A 22,664-nucleotide genomic window follows, 5' to 3' on the forward strand; every position below is an offset into this window, starting at 1 on the left:
GAGTATACCAAAGAACATGCAGGTAGAATATTATGTCTGTACACGAATGCCAGGAGTATCAGAAACAAAGGGGTAGAGTTTGTTGCCTTAGTCAATATCTTGCGACCTCAGATTGTAGGCATTAGTGAGACCTGCTTATCAGAATCAGATATAATAACTGGCATAGAGTGTAACGGGTACACTATTTTTAGGAAGAATAGGGATAGGAGAGGAGGGTGCGTGCTGCTAATGATATCGGATGACTTAAATCCAGTTAGAGTTGAGATCTATGTTTCTAGTACTACTACTAACAGTATTTCATGTGGCCGTGAGTTTGAAGCCATCTGGTGAGAGGTGGAATCTAACAAGAACAATTACATAGTGCTATGTTGTTAACTAGCTCGAAGATCAGTTGATAAGATGAAGAAATTCATTACCAAATAGAAAAGATGAGCGCGAAAAGAGTAATCATAATGGGAGACTTTACTTAACCAAATATTGAGTGGGTAGCAGTAGAATCTCATGAGAAGAATGAAAATTCTTTTACTGAGCTGTTTCAGGACAACCTCCTCAAGCAGCATGTGACAGAAAGAACTGGAGGTCAAGATTAGATTTGATTACAGTGTCAGAGGGCGTTTCAGTTAAAGACGTACAAATTCTACCCCCAGTTGGTGACAGTGGTCATGCGGTACTCACTTGGGAAGTGACTAAGTTTATCAATGTTCCATTCAGAAAAGGTTACATGATGAACAACAAAGCAGGAAATTATGACCAACTCAGGAGTATACTGAGTTCAGTGGAATGGGATCGGTTGCTGCATGGGAAGAATATCGACAGTGCACGCGAATCATTTAAAAAATACTTGAATTATGCGATATCAGAATGTGTCCCGAGGATTCGAAGAATAAATAGAGTTGGAGGGAAATAGATGTGTAATCTTATTAATCAAGAGATTCGTAAGAAAAGGACGATATGGAAGGAATACCGTTTTCATAAGGATGACGTCCGTTATGAACGTTATAAGCATGTCTAGAATTATTATAATCTTGAACGGAAAGCAAACTGTGATTATGAAACGAAATTGACTCTGCTTGCTAAACACAACCACATTTTAAATTTATATAATTGATAAATGCGTTTCAGGCTCTCCAGACATTGTTGACCGCAAATAATGTTTTATTAGTTTGAGTTTTGAAACACTTCTTTGCCCTGATGCTACAGATATTGGTAATGGTAAATAAATGCTCATTACAACTGCAGTATTCGGAAACGTGTCGGTTAATTTATTTTCGTATATATAATTTAAAACAGACTCAGAAGCCGACTGTTTTTTAATAAAACATTGCAAAGTTTTCAATTCCTCAAATAAAGGCATGAATATCGCGATTGCCGGAATCTTGATTGTCGCTCAGTTTTAAGGGCCAATCTTTACAATGTTTCATTAAATATTGTCATCGCTCCAACATTTTAATTTTCTAATGTCTCATATACTTGAAAGTACTCGCTATGTTGTTTTAAGAATATTAATTTTTCCCTGACGGAAGTTATTGTCGTGTTTAAAATCGCGAAGAAAAAATATTTTTTCTTCGCGATTTCACCCTCGAGATCTGAGGAGTGAATTTAAAAGGATCATCGAGTAAGTACTGAGCTTTTTTCAGATTGAGCTTTTTTCATGAGCAGATCAGCAGTTCAATGTTTCTTTATCATAAGAGTCTGAGCTTTTGATCAGATATAGTATATAGTATATGGTATAGTCGAATAGGATAGAGAATTCAAATTGTGTGAAACAAATTCGTGATCAGTGCATCTACAAGTGGATTAGGATCGTCTTCAACGATCCTAATCCACTTGTAGAAACAACTAAAGAAAGTGCATAGAAGAAAATCCGGACATTGTAAGTAAATTTTCTATTTACTATTACCCATCCACTACCAACTAACAGTAGCACATCGGCAGAATCAAATGGAGGAACTAACATTAGCAAACATTAATTATAACCAACTAATAACACTCTTCAGGAAGTTAGGTTCAGAACTAGAAACCAGATATCCGGGCACTGTAACTCTCATACAATCAGCACCAAACGACGAAGCAACTCATGGCCCCACCGACTTAGTAGTTGAACAACCAGAACCCTCCCCATAAGAACACTACTCTAACTCAGAAGAAAAGACTGAAGATTTCGAAGTAATCAACAGAAACAAACGACGAAAGGTCACAGAGACAGTACAACAGGAAACACCAATGAACGCATCAAGCAACACAAAAAAAGAACGCATCCCTCCAGTTATCCTTCGATCGAAGGAAAAATTGTCGGAGACAGCAAATATCATGAAACACAGCCAAATCAAGTTCTCTACAGCAAGAAATACATCAGAGGGAATAAGAATACAACCCGAAACAGTAACAGACTTCAGAAACCTCACTAAAAAACTAGACGACTCACTGATCCCTTACCATACGTTCGCATTAAAAAGCGAGAAAAACTTGAAAGTTGTAATAAGAGGAGTATTAGAATCAATCACAACAGATGAAGTTAAAGCAGACCTAACAAGACAGGGCTTTGTACTCATAAAAATCTCGAGAATGCAGAGCGGAGACAAAACTCCAATGCCGCTAATCCTAATAGAGATCGATAAAGACAAACAGGAAATATACAACCTGAGAACAGTGTGCAACCTCATCATCAGGATGGAACCACTTCGAAGGAGGGCATCAACCGGACAGTGCCACCGATGCCAAAAGTACGGACACGCCCACAGCTTCCTGTACTCAGGCAGAGTTCAGTTGCCTGAAGTGTGGAGAAAAATACCCCACAGCTTCCTGTAGAAAACCCCGCACAACTCCAGCAAAAGGTGCAAAGTGTGACGACTCGTACCCTGCAAATTATAAGGGATGTCCTAAACACCCAACCAACGAAGTGGCAACACGGAAAGCAAGAGAACCAAGCTCCACAACAGACACAAACAAACACGCGTCACCCACATCAAAACCAGTAATTCCCACGACTACCCGCGTAAACACAACATATGCCGATATAGTAAGTACAAAGCAAGAACCCCCCACCAACAACCAACCACCCAATTCAGACAAAATAACCGCAGCCCTAGGCGAAATGCTACTCGCATTCAGTAAGACAAACCCCACTGAAGACTCAACAAAACACTTCATGAAAAACGCACAATTAATCTTCTCTACCCTCACTCATGAATAACACAATCAACACCAACAATTCACTACAGATAACATATTGGAATTCAAACGGCATACTCAACAAAATGCACGAACTAAGAGAATTCATACAACGCATAGACACAGACATAATACTAATAAACGAAACTCACCTGCGCCCATCAAACAACCCAAAACTAAGAAACTACCACCTATTCAGAACCGACAGAACAACAGCCAGAGGTGGAGGAACAGCTAACTTCATCAGAAAACAACTCAGATTTAAAGAAATAACCCCCCCCCAGCTCACAAACCTAGAAGTCACAGGACTACAAGTTCACCTAGCCTACACAAACAGTCTCAAACTTTACGCCACATACAACTCATCAAACAAACACATGTCTACCACAGACTTGTCACAGCTACTAGACAGTAATGATCCATAATAATGGCTGGAAACGTAAACGCTAAACGCCCTCCATGGAATAGCAGGATTGCAAACAAAAACGGCAAAATCCTACGCAATTTCTTCGCTAACAGGAACATTATAGTGGCAGGACCGATCGAACCCACACACTACGGCACGATGGGGCAACCCGACGTATTACATAGTTATCCTGAAAAACGTAAACCTTCAGTACCAGCTAATAACAATAAACGATCTAAGCTCAGACCATAACCCAGTCCTACTCCTGCTGGGTGCTACACCATAGGAAACAACAACAAACCCTACAACCACAAATTGGACACAACTACCCACAAAAATCAAGGACACTATAGGACCCATACCTACAATCTCCACGAAACAAGATATCGGAACTGCAGTCTCCAACCTAGAAAAACAAATAACGCTAAGCCTAGCAGCAGTAACCTCGATTACATCCAGCGCGAAACCAAACCAACTCCCAGAAGACATCCGAAAACTCATCCGGCACAAAAACAAAATACGCAGACAATATCACAAAAGACTAGCGCCACAAGACCGACAAGAACTAAATAAAGTCACTCAATTAGTCCGCTATGCAATGAAAGATTTCCGCAACCAACAATGGGAAAACACACTCCGATCTATAAAACCAAATGACCAAGCACTATGGAAACTCCTCAAAGGCCTTCGCAACACGTTAAGCACCGTACCACCAATTCATGGGGAACGCGGTACGGTCTACTGGGATGACGAAAAAGCGGAAGCATTCGCAGACAGGTTACAGCTACAATTTAGCCCCAATTACAAGAACGTAGACCTAACATTTATCACAAAAATACACAGACAGATGCAGCATGCACTAAGGCACCACAACCAGCAACCGAATATCCGCCCAACATTTCCAAAAGAAATACGCGAAATAATTAAACACCTTAAAAATAAAAAAGCGACGGGTCCAGACAAAATCACGAACAAAATAATCAAACATCTACCACACAAAGCACTCATGCACATAGTTGCCATCACAAACGCGATGCTCAGGCTCAGCTATTTCCCAGACCGTTGGACGACTGCAGACGTAATCCTGATCCCCAAACCAGGAAATGATCCGAAATTCCCAAAAAATTACCGACCCATCAGTCTCCTCTCCTGCCTCGGAAAAATATCCGAAAAAGTAATCCTGACCGGACTACAAGAAATAGCCGCCAAGAACAACATCATCCCAAACGAAAAATTAAAATTCGGTTTCAGACCACATCACAGCACGGTACAACAAGTACAAAGAATCACAGAATACATCACACACGGTTTCAATTGGAAAGAACAAACCGGTGCCATTTTTCTCGACATAGCTAAAGCTTTCGACAAAATATGGCACATCGGCCTCCTACATAAACTACTAACAGCAAAAGTACCAATACATCTAGTCCTCCTGATCAGCTGATACTTAAAAAGCAGAAAATTCCGAGTAAAAATACAAGGAATAATATCCACTGAACGCAAAATCATAGCGGGAGTCCCACAAGGCTCACTACTTTCCCCCCTACTATTTGCTATCTACATGGCTGATATCCCACAGAACAAGACAACGTTTTCTGCTTACTACGCAGACGACACAGCCATTTTAACCAGATCACTATGCCCAAAACTAATAACAAAACGACTACAAGCCGCAGCAAATGAACTGGAACTCTGGTTCAAAAACTGGAGGTTCGACGTAAACGGAGACAAAAGCACAGCAATACTGTTCACAAGAAGAAAAAAATCCCCCCACAACTCAGTACACATATTCAACAAAACAATCCCATGGGCAACAACAACGAAATACCTAGGAATACAACTTGGCAAAAGACTACACTTCAATACCCACATTGCACACATACGCGCCAAACAGACATAGTCATAGCCCAAACATACCCACTTACCAACAGACGCAGCTGCTTAAGCATAGACAACAAACTACTCATCTACAAATCAATAATAAGACCCATAATAACATATGGATCACCCGCGTGGAATCACACAGCACCCTACAACATCAAAAAACTCCAAACAATACAAAACATATGTCTAAGAATGTGATTTGACGCCACATGGTTCATACGAAACACACAACTCCATCGAGAAGCAAATATACAGACAATTCTCAAATTCCTCCAATAAACTGCCAAAAGTTACTTCCCACAAGCAACCACCCACCCAAACCAACTAATAAGGACAGCAACAGATTATAACGAACACGATAAAATGAAACACAAACGCCCCAAAACAATCCTGGTATTCCAAAGCTAACTATAAACCACACAACCCGAATAGGGCGAGCAGTTGCTCAATAACTACCCCCCCCCCTTCCTTAAGAGATAGACACACAAGACAAAGGGAGTAAAAGGCAAGGGCTTGGTTCTCCATCACAACAGTTTAAGTCACAAGTCACAAATATTGGTATTTCTAGCCTGGCTCCCACTGTGTGACTTGTGTGACTTAAACTGTTGTGATGGAGATCCAAGCCCTTGGCTTTTACTCCCTTTGTTTTGTATGTGTGTGTCTCTTGACCGAGGGGGGAGTAGTTATTGAGCAAGTGCTCGCTCTATTCGGGCTGTGTGGTTTATAGTTAGCTTTGGAGTAGCAGGATTGTTTTGGGGGTTTGTGTTTCATTTTATCCTGTTCATTATAATTTTGGCTCCCACTGATGAGACCTGAATATCGACATCGGCAGAACGTAGCGGATTCCATCTACAGTTCCCATGGACCCCCGAGAAAGCTCCGGCCAAAGGCGGACTTCTACCTCTCAAGAAGATTCAGTTTTAATCGCCCGAAAAGAGAGCTCCATGCTCAGATTCCACAGTAGTACCCCAGCTTTGGTAAGACTTTTTTTTTTTATTGCCTGTTTTATCCGTCTATTCTGGTATCGCTTTGTTTGCGGCGAGGAACGCCCAACGTTTCTCGATTTTGCCCTCGCTTACATCCCTTTTCTACAGCCAGTAGTCAGGAATTTCTGTAACCATGTCGCATTTTTTGCCTAGATCTAGGACGCTCGGTATCGAGCTCACGAAGCCCGTAGATCAGCGGGTGTTAGCGAGAGCTCTAATCGAAACAGTAGTGGCTGAAAATATATACGGTTTTATACCTTACGGGACCAATAGATTCCAAAAAGTGGTGAGAAACCAACAAACAAAAAAGAAATTATTAGAGGGTTTCATTTGTTGTGGACAAACAATCAGATCAGTTCTAGTAGGGAGCCTACGCAAAACGCTAAAATTAACCAGGTTTCCACTAGAATACCTAGAGAACGAACCTGAAGTCAAGAAATTCTTTAGTCAATGGGGGATATTAACGAGATTAAAGCAATTGAGCACGCAGACTATAAAGGATGGAAAACAGGAGACGTCGAAATCCAGATTGAAATGAAAAAAGAAGTCCCCAACTTTTTTTGGGGGGGACACGAGGGTAATGATCAACTTGCAAAGCATCAAAACATATACATCAAAACGTATAATAGAAAGCTGTACGGAACCTTGTCTGAAGTGTGGGGATCTGACCCACAAAGTGGACACATGTCCAAACAGGACACTCTCAGAAGCAATTGGAGGGACCATAACACCGATTAGGGCTACACCCATCGGGAAGCCTGAGACAGTAGCAAGGAGCGATTTTCCGGAGCTCTGCCAACAGGCTGAAAAGGAAGCATCAACGGAAAACACAACCTCCACAAAAACCCAAAAGATACCCAAGGCAAGCCGCCACACGCAGGACAACATTGCCAGCATCAAGGTGGCAAACGATGAAAGAGAAAGAAGTCACACCCAGCGCCCCAACAAAGCGCACAAGAGAAATGGAATCAAAAGAAAAGAAAAATGCGAAACAAAGCAGCCTGGTGTCATCGGAGGACGAGACAGAGTATACCCATACTACAGGTCGACGTCAAACAATAGGCACAAAGCCCCTCGACAATGACGTAACAATGCTAGAGCCTACCCCCCAGTAAGGGATCAACCGGCAGAACCACAAGTCCACGAAATGGACTCTGAAGACGAAGGGGAGAGGGACTCCCCAAACAGGCTCATCATTGACTCGGGTGCTGAATGTGCAACCAGCACCGAAGAGGAACTAGAACTGGCCTGCATAGAACAACCAACAGATAACGCCCCCACCCTCATACTAACACCAACATGGAAGTTAAAATCGCAACCTTAAACACTAAAGGACTACCCAACCCCTTTGCGCAAAGCGCTGTCTGGAGGCTAATGTTAACACACAAAATCAATATCCTCCTGATACAAGAAACCCATTTCTATAAGCACTGGGATGTGGAGAACGTCTCGAGAAGCTATCCGGTCACCAGCTACTGCTGCTTCGGGGACGCTCACTCGCGAGGGGTGGGGAACTAATTCGTCCCCCAATCGCGGAGGGTTCTTCAACGTCCAAGAAGACGCCACAGGACGCCTAGTAACGGTGGACTGGAAGTACGGTGGCCGTACCATCCGACTTGCTGCAGTTTACGCCCCGAACAATCCACACCACAGAATTGGTCTCTTTTCTGCCCTTGAAAACTATCTCCTGGGAGCAAAACACCTAATAGTAGCAGCAGACTGGAACTGTGTGGAAGACACACGTCTAGACAAAATCAGTGGGAATCCAAACACCGGAACTGGCGGCATTGCCGCTTTAAAACGATGCTGTATAAAGTTTGATCTCGTCGATATCTGGAGGGGGAATAACCCCTCTAAAGTAGAAACTACGTGGTGCCGCGGCCAGATAGCAATAAGACTAGACAGGGGGTACGTGTCCTAAAACTTGGAACAATATGTTCAGAGGATACGTCACAACGCAGTGCACAACATGACAACCGACCACAAAATGGTCATACTCAAAATCACACTCCCAGAGGTTATGGAAACAGCCAGAGGTCCTTAGAGGCTTCCTCCCACCTTTCCCAATCTTTTTAGCGACCAGCTACAGAACCTCTGTGACAGATAGACAAACACCAACTGGGAGTGAGAAAACTGGCTGAGCTTCAAGTGGCAGGCTAGGGAACTGTTCCAAAATTGCGGGCGCGAAAGGACCTACCAACAACGCAAACGGCTGAGGGATCTCTACAGAGAACTCGGCTGGTACCGGACAAACGAACGGAGCGAAGTTCCCTGCGGACATCTTATCAGGCAAGTAGAAATAGAGCTGCAACAAGAGCGGCAGAGTAGAATCGAGGACCTTGATTTTCTAACGAGACTCTATCTCAGAAATTTGGAAACACCTTCCACCGCATTCTACAACCAACAACGGGTGGCGGCCAATGACGAGAAAACGATTTACCAGATCGAAGAGAAGGGCCAGATTCTACACTCAACCCACGAAATACTCCGTCACTTTCATCAGCAGTATATCGGCATCTTCTCTGACCAGCATGGCACAGATGACTTCAGTGAGTTGGACGCAACACGTTTTCCCGATCATCTTAGTGCCCTGCATGACAGGCCGATAACTGCAGCCGAAATAAAGGCTACGTGCAAAACGATGAAAACAAAGAAGACCCCAGGGCCAGACGGACTGGGGATAGAATTCTATAGATCTATCTGGGAATTTGCAGTGGCAGCATTAATCAACATCTTTAACTAATTCCTCACTTCGCGAAACATCCCCGAGGAATTCGTTAAGAGCTATACCATATTTATCCCCAAGAAAGACCGAGATCGGACTTTGTCGAATAACTGGCCTACAATCTCCTTAACCAATTTAGACTATAAGATCTTTGCAAAAATTATATGCACACGCTTTAAGGGCGGTATCGAAAATATAATAACAAGCTCACAGGTCTACGGGATCCCCGGTAGATCTATGAAACTCAATCTCTTCTTGTTAAGAGACTTGATCAGACTGGCTAAGGAAAAAAAAAATACCCCCTGGCACTTCTCTCCACCGACCTGGAGAATGCGTTTGACAGCGTCAACCACAGGTACTTACAGAACATCCTCCAAAAAACAGACTTCGGCGTACAATTAAAAACATGTACGCGGAAGCCACGACCCAACTATCTATTAATGGGTTTCTGACAGGACCAATCCGCATAAAGAGAGGGGTTAGGCAAGACTGCCCGCTAAGCCCCCTCCTCTTCTCCCTAGTATTAGAACCCCTAATCAAAAGAATTGATAACACCCCCGCAATTAATGGTATTCCACTGCCCCAAGTCTCAGGACAATGCAAAATAGTAGCATATGCGGATGATGTACTGGCCACACTCAGAGATTCTGAGTCCATCTACAGGGTGTTCGTGATAAATTTGACATATTTATAATTAATTATATTTTTCCGTAAGTTACATGTATTAACACACACTTCTCATTTAAAAGTTTGGACCTTTCTTCATTCATATACAAGATGTCAGAAAGGATGGATAGCTGGAACCCACCTGAATCATGGAAGAGAATAACTTGTATCATGATGATTCGTGCCCGCCATCAAAATAAGGATATTACGACTGCTGCCCAATGCTCCCTGAATACAGTAAAAACAATCAGGCATGAACTAGAGACTTGCAATGGTGACTACGAGGATGTAGCAAGAAGAAAGATCCCTAGCAGACGATCTGATTGCGTTCGTACAGCAGAATTCCTCGCAAATCTGCAGGAACAGGTGTTGAAGAACCCTGGCATTGGAATTCGGGCTTTGTTCGTGGAGTTGCTAACTGTAGTCAAGCCCTGGATAACAAGGGTAGCCAATGGTAGGCCGTATGTATGGCAGCAGGATTCGGCCCCTTGCCACACCTCTGGGAAAAGTCAAAAATGGTTGTCTGAAAATTTCTACGACTTCACCAGTCCAAATGTTTGGCCTCCAAACTCCCCAGACCTTAACCTCATGGATTATTTTGTATGGGGCGCAGTTGTAAAAGACACCAATCGCACTTCCAGTAATACAAAAGCCCAGTTAATGGATAAAATTAAAACAGTTTTTGCGGCCCTTCCCAGGAAGACTGTAGCATCAGCTTGTTCGAGGTTCCGAAGCAGAATTGAAGCTGTGATCGATGCTAATGGTGGTTATTTTGAGTAAATCTTGTTGATAGTATTGTAATTAACTCTGCCTGTAATGTTTTTTTGTCAATTCATTAAATTTAATAGATACAAAGAAGATTTTCATTTTCCTTACGAAACTGTCAAATTTATCCCGAACACCCTGTATATCTATCTGCACATGCTGCAAAAGTTCAGCATAGTCAGTGGTCTTCGCGTTAACGCACAAAAAACTAAAATCAAGTATTATTATATATATATATATACATTCTTTTACAAAGAATTTTATAACCGCACGATACTCAGTTTTATCAGTTTCAAGGGACACAACAGACAACACGGTTGCTTCAGACAGCTCTATAAAAACGACTACTTTATAGAATGGCTTGCAATTTTGCACGGATGCTAACGATATATGTTTCAACTTAGAAAAAAAACTCTTGCCGATATGTTGTTATCTATGGTCGACGACGAGAACGTTTCAGACCACCCACGTATAAATAATTAACTATATTAATAGTTGGATAGAACTATTATCCCCAAATATTCTTTAAAATTGTGCTCGTTTTCTCTGATCATGGTATCCCAGTTTTTTAGCAATTAATATTTCATCTACAGTAAGAAAAAATATTATTAACTTTATACAGAATAACAAATTTCACGACTATAAGTGTAATCGAAATAATAAATCATATATATATATATATTTATTTCATATATGGGAATGGCATGAAACATGATTTCAAAATTTCTTGAGAAGAATTTTCTCGAGATTAATTTTCAAAGCGAAGAATTTGCCCCCCCCCCACGATTAATTTATAATGTATAAAATAACTAAAACTCTGCCGAAGAAATAATTTTTGTCAATGGTGCATTGTACAACAACAACCATTCAAAATCTTAGAGTTCAATAAATCCGTTTTTCATTGGAATTGTTAGAGTAAAATTTGTCTATCAGAATCACAATGCGTATATAAGCATACATTGTTATTATTGTTGTTGTTCATTAGTGTGTGTGTGTGTGTGTGCGTGTGCGCGCACTAATTAAAATTTGTAATCATGGTTTCCTTAATTCTTAATTATAAATATTATATAATTATAAAAATATAATTGGTAAATAACTGAACATATCATTATCATAATTATCAATAAATATCTTTAATTTTACAATTAGTGATATTATTTTAAATAACACATTTATTTATTTTTGATTTATTTAAATGAATTGCAGTTGATTTTTTTGCATTCATATTTACCAATTTAATGTAATACAATTATTTCTATATAATTGCGTTATGAAATATTTCCGTAGAATATTTCTGTAGGATATTAAGAAGCAGCAATGGTCAACTAGACTTAAATTGTTACATTTCAATGATATTGATATGATTCATGAAAGAGATCATAATATACATTTCACTAATATTTGAATGATTTCCACACGTACAGGAACGAAGTACTGTCAATATGACGGATACAGTTGGAATTTCTGTATGAATATCTGCAGGCCAGAATGCGAGTAAGTATCTTCTTACTTTCAAACCAGTGAATTGGTTGATGAGTTCTTCTTTATGACTAGTTTACTTAATGAGATATTTCATGGAATCCTCACTCAATTCTGCTAACGCATTGCTAGTACTGTATTTAAACATTCGAATTATTTACGATCGTTTCAATAAATATATAGTTCTAATACGGACTACCCTCGAATGTCCAATCCAATTGTCCTCGACGTTGAGAGCGGACAGCAGAAGTATGGGTGACGAATGGTGGCGAATTTTCGTCTCGTAGCCACTCCAGTGTCCACGAAAGTCACCTAGGAATGGCTAACTTGGAGAGAGAGAGAGAGAGAGAGAGAGAGAGAGAGAGAGAGAGAGAGAGAGAAAAGCTGCTCTTCTCACTACTGACCTGACATGTTAAAAAATGAAGAAAGAAAAGCTCATTTCCAGAGACCTACAGCATAATGAGAATGATTTGTTATAGTGGCTGTAATGCAGCGAGTGGGAAGAGATTAGAGAACACGCCATCTTACCTTTTAATACATATTATAGATGTCGGTCAGGAGAACTTGGACCACTGCGAAGAAGGCGATGTATATAATTACGGGGAAGAACGGAACCATAGAGAAAAATCCAATAACATTGCTTACGAAGATGATCTACGAGATGCCATCAGGAAGATCCTCAATGGATCCAGTTCATATGCCTAACAAATTTTTACTTTTACTAAATAGCTACTTGCAATGTTATAAAATTATACTAAGTTGACAAATTTGTCAATTTAATGGAAGAAATATTAAACATGAATAAAGACATAATGGGGATTTGTGAGTTTGTGATGTAGGCAAAACAGAAAAGTTGAAGTTGATAATTTTGCGTTTATCTTTTCTGGAAATGAAGAACGCACAAGAGGTGTCGTAATCATGAAGAAAAATTTAATTCCAAAACGTATTTTGATACTGTCAGGTATATGCTCCTGCTAACAACAATTGTGTTAAGAAAGCATTGGTGAGTTTTATGAGATGACAAAAAAGCATAAAAAACATATAAAGAAAAGTGGCATCCTCATTGTTAAGGGCAACTTGAATGAAAAAGTAGTATGCAAGGGAAGAGAAATCTCACCAGTAAGTGGCAACATTGAACTTCATGACATGAAAGTCTCAGGTGTTAGGTTGATTGAATTTTGTGAGCAATATTATCTGATAAAGCAATTAACATCTTTGAACATCGGAACTCAAGACTATACTGAGAGCCTGGCTTATGGAATGGTTAGCATATCAGCCCTTGAGCGAACAGATAGCAGGTTCGATCTTTGTGATGGATCTTTGTGACTGCTCTTAGCGAGAACTGCATTGCATCATCTGGTATGAAAGAAGGCTTGAAGTTGCTTGAATAAATTTCTTGTTCGGTCGCTATGTCAGGACTATAGAAAATAAATAATTAATTAAATAAATAAATAAATTATTATTATTATTATTATTATTATTATTATTATTATTGTTGTTGTTGTACGGGGACCTGCATGGAGCCACATACTCATCGTGCAAGACCAAAACCAACCACACAATCTGTGATACCCCCACTTAAATCCATGGACAGAAAAATTACTCATAACTGACCCTGGCAACCCATTACACTCATTCATAACGCTTCAAAGATAAAAATGTAGACCTCACACACCACTTGATAACCACACTTTTATTCAAATTCCATGGATGACGTAATTCTCCTGCATCAGTCCACTGAAACAATTTCCCTACATCAGTTCGTTAAACAGGACAAGAGAATGAATAATCCACACACCTTTAGAATCAAGGGAAGTAGAAGATACGAAGATACTTTAAACGAATTGCCCACGGGTACCAGGTGGTTTGGTAGGGCAATATTGATTTGGAGATGAGGGAATAGTGGGAGATTCGGACAGGAAGGAAGGTGGTTGAGAGAGGTACGTGTTATTTGTCACTTGAATGTTTCTCCAGTCGTGTATAGGTAGAGGGGAGTTTTTTTTGAAAATCTTAGTCTCAGGGAGATTCTCTGGCGTGTGCGTCTATTTTTGTGGGATGGTGGAGTAGATATTTACCCTACGCATAATATTACATTCTGTCGTAGGGAGAATAGTAAGGTTACGAGTTTCCTTAGTGTTGTTTCTTTATGTTGTGGTTTGGAATTTGAGTGGGTAAGTTGTCCTCATGTTTTGTGAATGGGAGAGTTTGTTAAAATTTGTTCATAAAGTTAGAATTTGTGCATAATGTTTTGTTTACTTATGCTCAGTTAGATTGCGTTGATATTTGGATAAACAAATGCAATTGGTGGGTTTTCCATTTCTTACAGAAGGCGGATTATTGATTTCCCATTATCATGGATTTCCTGAGGTTTTAAAGATTTTTTCTGTAATTAGAATTGAATAATGGTAAGGCCGTAGTTAAATTATAAGTTTTAATTATTTTATTCAAGTTCAGATGCACTGGTGTGCGATTTTCTGAGGGCATAATGATTTTTCTGTTGTAGCATCGATGACCGGACTTAATTAAGAAAGGATGCAGTGAGATATATTAGAATCAACTTGAAATCACACGTAGGATGAAAGAAACACACACTACAGTAGACGCGAAATAATCGAATAGACATTTTTGCTCCTTCGCATTTGAAGGTGAATAGAAATACGTTTCGGATTAAGGAAACCGTTAACCGGTTCACAGTAACAATCTGAAATAAACCATCGGCACAACTACGGAGATAGTCGAACAAGTAGAGAAAAACGAAAATTTTCACATTTACATTCCAAACGACAAACAAGAACAACACATCTTTAAGAAAATAAAATCACCACCACCAACAACAAACCCTTTTTCATGCAAGTAATTGATTCCGACTCACTCTCTGCAATTATGAAAACTCTGAGAATCAAACAGATCAAAAGGAAATATTAAAATGGACTCTAAAAACGAAAACTAAGAAACAACACATGTGTACAAACTGACATTATCGAGAAAATAACTCTTCTACTCTAAAACGTAAGGAAACAATACCCATATTAATTTTATTTGCACTAAAGATTAACAAAAACTACTGCATATCTGTTTTACAAAAAACCTCCTTCATAAGTACCAGAGTGACACTCTAATAAGAACAGACTGCAAATAACAAATAGAAAAAAACATTTGCACATATTTTTCTCTTCTTTTCTTTTCTGCCAACCAAACTGGCACTTTCTTGAATGCTGAATAACCGGAGGACGGCGAGGTATTTACACTCTCTTCGTCCGAACTGAGCTGATTGAGATTTTGTAAATTCAGCAAAGAGTATTAAATTACGTTACTTTTTAAATGAACGACGTCTGAGAAGTAACGTAATACAATAAAATACAAGCCTTCAGTTGCCACCGATCGGAAAGGTGGATTGCTGGCAACTGAAGGCTTGTGTTTGCAACTCTTATTAATCCCGTTAGCCAAAATTCACGGTGCTTTTGCATGCATTTATAAAAATAAGTATAACAAGTAAATGAAACCGGTTTTTTCCCACAAGCTTTCATCATCATCATCATCATCACGAACCAAAGGCTCACTGCTCGTTGTCCACATTCACTATCTTCTTCCACCTTTCTTTATCCAGTGCACAGTGTCCCAAATAATTCCAGCTTCCGTTGTAAGATATTCTGCATAATATTCTTCTTTGGTTGAATCTCCCGATAGATTCATTATTTGTGTTTTTCTGTATCCATCCAATTCTTAAAATCTTTTTGTAATAAGTTCCTTCAAATGCCAAAATTATTTTTCTTATTTCCTTATATTTAACCCAGGTTTCAGATCCATACTGCACACTAGTAAAGATACAAGTTTCTAGTAGTCGTAGTTTCGTTTGCGGGCTGATCACTTTACTTTTCCCGATGTTATCTGTGGCCTTCAGATTTGTTCTTCCCTACACAATCCTTATGTTTATTTCTAGATTGCTAATTCACGTCCTGTATACTGATATTACTCTTACATCTTCCTTCATTTTGTTCATTGCTCTTTCTAAATGTGCGATGAAAATGCTTGATGATATTGGATACCCCTTTGTAGTAACTCTGCGTCTTATAAACCATTTCCACAAATCAACACTTATACTAACTGCTGCCAGTGCATTTTTATACGAGAACATCTTTTAATATAGCTATTAGTTTTATGTCAATTCCTTAGGATTCTGGAACTTCACATTCTGATCATTACTGTTTAATGCCTTATGAAAATCATCAAATCAAGTGTATATGTTTTAGTTTTTCTCCTAGCTTTCTGTGCTATTAATCGCATTGTCAAAACCTGTTGAACTTTACCGCTATCTTTCCAAATCCTGCTTGCTCGTCTGCAAGATGGGCTTCCAATTGTGTTCTCAATCTTTCTGTCGATATCATCAGCAGCATCTTACCGAGATGACTTGTCAAAACAATTGTCTTCAACCTTCTCTTCTCCTGTATTAACTTTCACTGTTTTCTGTCTAATCCACTTCTTCTTGATCTTCTTTTCTTCTGATCATGTTTCTTCAATTGCGTCTTCTATCGCTTTCATTTATCCTTTCACTCTTAGATTCCGTTTTTTTTTACTTTATCTACACATTTTAGTTTCCCCTCTAGCGCTATTCTGTGCCTTCTCCATATTTCTGCTTTACTTACTCTTGCTGGATCTGTTCGTTTCTGATAATCGGGTTTATATTTCTTTTTAATTTCAAAATGATGTTTATAACACTATGCTGCGACCGAAATCTATATCCGTTCCTTGAAGAGTGCGACACTGCTTTGCCGATATTATCTATCTTCCTTTAATCCTAATGATATCAATCATGTTCTTGGTTTTCCCATCATCTGAATGTCACATCAGTAGTATGGGTGGAAACTTTTTCCTAACACTTTAGTTGATTTAAGAATTTATGGATCTCTTGTGGGAGCTTGGTATTGCCATTTTTGATTGCCTCCATAGCTGATCTTGAGTCACTGTAAATTATAATTCCTTCAGATTGTTGAGACGATGATAGTTTTTAGTAGGTTTCTAGTGCTTTATTTATTGCGTACAGTTTGCATGGTAAAATTGGAAGCAATTCTCCGAGATCCAACTTTTATTAAACATTTTTCACCTTTCGGGAGTAGAAGGAGATCACTGTGCCTCCATTAATCATATTGGTGTCTGATGATCCATCGGTATAAAAAATAACCTGTTTGGAGTATGAAACAAGGTTGATAGTATCGAGGTCTTTTGCTTTGAGCATTTCTTTTGGTTCTTTTTTTTTTGTACAGAGCTTAGTAAAGGACTGGAAAATAGAGGTTCTTTGTTTATGTGGGTATTTAGCTGATCAAGACCTAATTTTTTCCTGAGAGTGTCATCATATTTTAAAGTTGATGATCTGTGAAATCTGCATTTTTGGTTCCAATATTCATAAGTTTTTAGGGAGATATGATCACTTTGGAGGCTTCCGATATTATTTATGAATTTTATTGTGGCAAATTTTCGTCTGTCCTCCAGCAGGTCAAGCCCACATTCCTGTTGGGCTCTGATGTTGTTAGTGGATGAGACTGCACCAATGATGGATGTTTTTTTTCCTTGTATTTTGTCTAATTTTTCTTTACTGATGAGGCTGAAGGTGACCAGATAGGACAATTTCAGCCTCATCAGCAGCATACTCAATTATTGGCCTTATTAGTGTAGTGTAAGTAGTTTTGAAGATTTTTGACTTTGCGCCACAATTTTTTCCACAAAGCCTTTTCAGTATATTTAATTTTTTTAGAGCTCTGTTGGAATCGTTAGTGAAGAATATGTTGTGCAAAACGTAATTCCTGATAAAGCGTAATACCAAGGTATTTTGGATTTGTGACTTTTTCAATTAGCTTTTTTGGGATTGTAGGAATGTCTATTTTTCCTGTCTGTACTAAAGGTGCTTAGTTTTGTTTTGTCTGGGTTGGTTTTGAGTTTAAGTTCATGTGACCATTTTTCTAATCCTCTCTGTAAGTCTCTCTGTAAATTAACCAATTCTAACAGTCGTACATTAAGTAAAACTGTTTTTTGTTCTAGTCTGGTGGAGGAATCTACAGATATAGTAACAAATTGTCACTTTTCAGGTGAAATCTTCTCCATTAAAATTTTAGCTATTAATTTAATACGCAATTACTTTTGCTTGCAAGAGTTGACACAGTTTCTTGAAATATTTGAGGGTGTGCATGAACAAATAAGACTTTTAATCCACTGAGTGGATTTTCAAAAAAAAAAAAAAACTCTGTCAATTTGTGGCAAGAAATTTCATAAGAAAATAAATTTCATTTGTACTTTATTCATTTCAAAAGACGAAATTTCATTATTAGCTATAACATCTGCTTATTATTTTTCTTCTCCTAATGGAATGGTATTGTTCATTTAAATTTAGACATTTTACTTGACTGAAATATTATTTACAATGTTATCTTTTTTTTTTCAATCGAACATTCAGAAAATAAATAAAGTGAAAAGTGCATTCTATTTCGTTACACGATCTGAGGGTGTGCATCTAGTTTATGCACACCCTCAAATATTTCAAGAAACTATGTCAACTCTTGCAAGCAAAATGAATCGGGTATTAAATTAATAGCTAGAATTTTAATGGAAAATATTTCACCTGAAAAGTAACAATTTGTTACTATATCTGTAGATACCTCCACCAGACTAAAAAACAAAACAGTCGTACTTAAAGTACGACTATTAGAATTGGTTATTTTATATAGAGACAGCAGATAGTTAAACCCATCACGTTTTCCAAACTTTTTTAAAAAAAGAAAGACAGATATGATAGCTAATAATGTAATTGTGTCTTTGGATTCTAAAAGAAAATGCTCACGAAGAGTTCAAAACCTTGGTTGTCTCAATATCCATTACTTAACTTGCTAATGCTAAAGAACAATAAATAAATAAAATAAATTTCAGTTACACAAATAGATTAGGAGTTCAAGGAATCAAAGGTAAAATTAACAGAGCAGTACAATCAGTTATTTATTTATTTATATATTTATTTATTTATTGCTCTGTTATTCTGATTAGTATTATATGTATTTGGTTTACAAAATTAAAATGTAAGCATTTAAGTTACTACAGTAACAATTACTCACGGGAACGAAGAATTCCAATGTAAAGACACCGAGGCACAACAAATTGCGACTAGATATGAGACATATCTACAGTGTTGGAAAAGAAAATTCACATACAATTTATTTATTTATTAATTTTGCTCAGTTCTTCTGTTATAATATGTAGGGAACTGAATTTAAAAGTATAATAAAGGATATACAGCCAACCAATTTGAAAAAAAAATAAAATAGAGAGCCATATCAAAAACTTTGCATCGAGAGATGAGAAGTGATTGCGATGAAGGCAAAATCACATAGTCACATGTGTAAGTGAATGAACGAGCAACCGTTGGAAAATGATAGCTTTTCAATAATACAGCAAATCACCTAATAAAGGATGTGATTAGCTATTTAGAAAATGATTAAACTAACCTTCCAACAGTTCTGAAATAGGAACGGTAACTAAATCCGGAAAAAATGAGTTCATAGAAGAAAGTATAAACGCAAACAAATCAAAGTCACAAATATTGTGAAATTAACAGAAAGGCAAGTGGTGAGTTTACTTTTCTTCCAGGATTTGGCTAAGCAGAGAAAGGTCCAGAAGTGTGGGGAAAAAAAGCATAGCCATGAGCGAAGGAAATAAACGAAATGTCCCAGTAATCTATAATGAAAAACAGTCAACTGCATTTCAGACCTTGTGTGTGTGTGTGTGTGTGTGTGTGTGTGTGTGTGTGTGTGTGTGTGTGTGTGTGTGTGTGTGTGTGTGTGTGTGTGTGTGTGTGTGTGTGTGTGTGTGTGTGTGTGTGTGTGTGTGTGTGTGTGTGTGTGTGTTTGATGGGACACCAGCATATAATTAAATAATACAGAAAAGGTCTAAAAACTGTCGCCATCTCGACTCTAAGAAATCCCATAGCTAAAATTAACAAAAAAGAAATATCACACGTATTGGAAAAGTCGTGCTGCCACCGATAGACGACCAAAAGCAAAATTAACGACAATGATGGATGTGTATCACCCTGGGAAATTACAAGATATGTTATCTCAAAAACATCGCCCGCAATTACGTAGGGAAACTAAAACACCACGTTATGTCACAGAGACATATGTTCTCCAGAAATTTCCAAACACATAACGTCACGATTCCTTTTCTCTAAAAAAGCCCACAATACTTATGCAAACCAAACACACCACATGATGTCCCTGACAGAAGGGGTCTCCCCAGCGAAATTCCAAACATTCCAAACTCTATCTTATCACTACCATAATTTATAATGCCATACGAAAACCATTTACTTATCTACACCTCATAACAACACACATCCAAGACACTGACACACTTCCCCCAATCATCCTACTCCTGTTTGATTCAAAGTGTCTCAACAATCACGACACGAATCCTTATCCACTAATATATCTTCCTTTTCCATTCAAAACCATAACGTCACTTATTTACAACTAACAAATGACATCACTTACCTTCATCTGATAACAATACACATGCAGGACACTGACGTCGCTTCCCCCATTCACCCAACCCCTATTTGATTAAAAGTGTCCAACCAATCACGACACCAATCTTTTTCTCTAATCATCACCACAATTCCTTACGTGAACCAAACAAACAACGTGACGTCACACACACACACACACATATGTTCCCTAGAAAAATTTCAAACATTCCAAACCCATGACGAATAATCACAATGACATCGTCATCTGAACAACCAATCACATCATGATTCCTTATCTTATCTTCATCTTGATCTGGTCAGAAGTTTCACCCATACACGCATTTCCATACGCAAACCAAAACACAAGAACTGACGTCACTGACACATATGCCCGAAGGGAAATTACAAACATTCAAAACTCATGACGTCACACACATAATGACGTCATCAGGTGAACAGCCAATCACGACACAATTCCCTAACTTATCTTGTTCTTGATCTGGTTCAGAGTACCACCCATACTACTCACATATTCATTTTCTACACTCATTTTGCTGGAATCTTGAGTTATAGACTGTCATCTCCTGGTTCTCCTAAACCATATTTTTCCCATGATGCTTTCCTAACCATCGTTTTCTATTCCAACTGGCTTTCCAGTCTCCACCGATAATTAGTATATCTTTCTTTTGTATTGCTTCTATTGTCTCTGTTAGATCTTTGTAAAATATATCAATATCCTCATCTGTTCTGTCATATGTGGATGCACCTGTCTGGACTATTGATATATTAAATGGTTTTGCTTGAATACTTGCTACCATGATTCGGTCATTGACTGGTTTGTACACTAAGAGTGCTTTTCTGGCTTTTTTTTTATTAAGAAGTAAACCAACTCCTGCTTTGTGCTTGGTGTCATATCCTGACTATATGACTTTGGATCCATTTATCTCTCCTCGTGATAAATGAACTTGAATTAATATCAGGACTGGTGGAGATGAGATGGACATCTCATCTCCTGGTGGAGATGAGATCTCATCTCCACAGGTCCTAGTATACCTCACAGATATCGCTTCATTTCTTGGCGAAGAAATTCTGTTTTTCCTGACATTCAAAGTGTCCGTACATTCCATGTCCCTATTGATAATTGTTCTGTCGGTTTCAATTTCCTTTTCCTTTCGGTATTCCACATTTCGATCCAACCCCGATAGCTAGATTGGTATCGCGGATGTTCATCCGGACGACGTCCGAACCAGCATGTTTTATCTGTTGATCGTGTAGGAATAGGCATCGGATAGCAATCGTGTTTTTTTTTCTCTTTAGGGTGAGAGCATCAACACTTATCTGACCGACACTCCTACTTTATCCAGGCTTCGGACTGGCATGAGAACCCTAAGGATCCCATGGTGGAGTTTGTCTATATTAATTCAAGTTCACTGATATCAAATTTTGAAAAGATTGATATTGAAACTGATTTGCTCGTTGAATGTGTGTTTCTAACAATCAGTAAAGAACGTAATTATGTATTAAGTAAGAGATTCGGTTGGCACATTGGATTTACTCTACCACGACCACCTCCAGTGGTTCTCCCGGTGTAAACTTCGTAGAGATCTTGTAAACACCCGAGCTTCTAATTCATTCCTCAGCTACATCCATCCTTGAAAGAAATAATCAACAAGCTCTGCCCTTTGCATTTATAGACGGCCAAGCGGAGGATAAAATATTTATTCCCATGCCTGTTATAATGTAGCGTTATACTGTAGTATTTATACACTAAGGTCAAAGCGCTGCACATGCCATATGATCAACTCTAAAGTTGATCATACGGCACGATATTTTTATAAATACTTTCAGTTACGTAAACTGCATGTGCGAATTCGAATCGTTTATCTGCATCGCGGCTTTTTCTTTCTTGAAAATATATTTCTTTATTCCAGATTAGATTACATTTAAGTCAAATTAATTTATAAATAACATAAGAATGTGTATAAAAGAGGTCTGGAATATGTTGATGTTTACAGTGTCTTTGATGGCACTAGAAAACTGTATGCAAGACATGAGGTGCATCTGAACGTGGAAGAT

The sequence above is a fragment of the Typopeltis vanoorti genome, chromosome 6 (genome assembly GCF_054136105.1).
Source record: "Typopeltis vanoorti isolate ZY-2024b chromosome 6, IOZ_Tvanoo_1.0, whole genome shotgun sequence".
Classification (NCBI taxonomy): domain Eukaryota; kingdom Metazoa; phylum Arthropoda; class Arachnida; order Uropygi; family Thelyphonidae; genus Typopeltis; species Typopeltis vanoorti.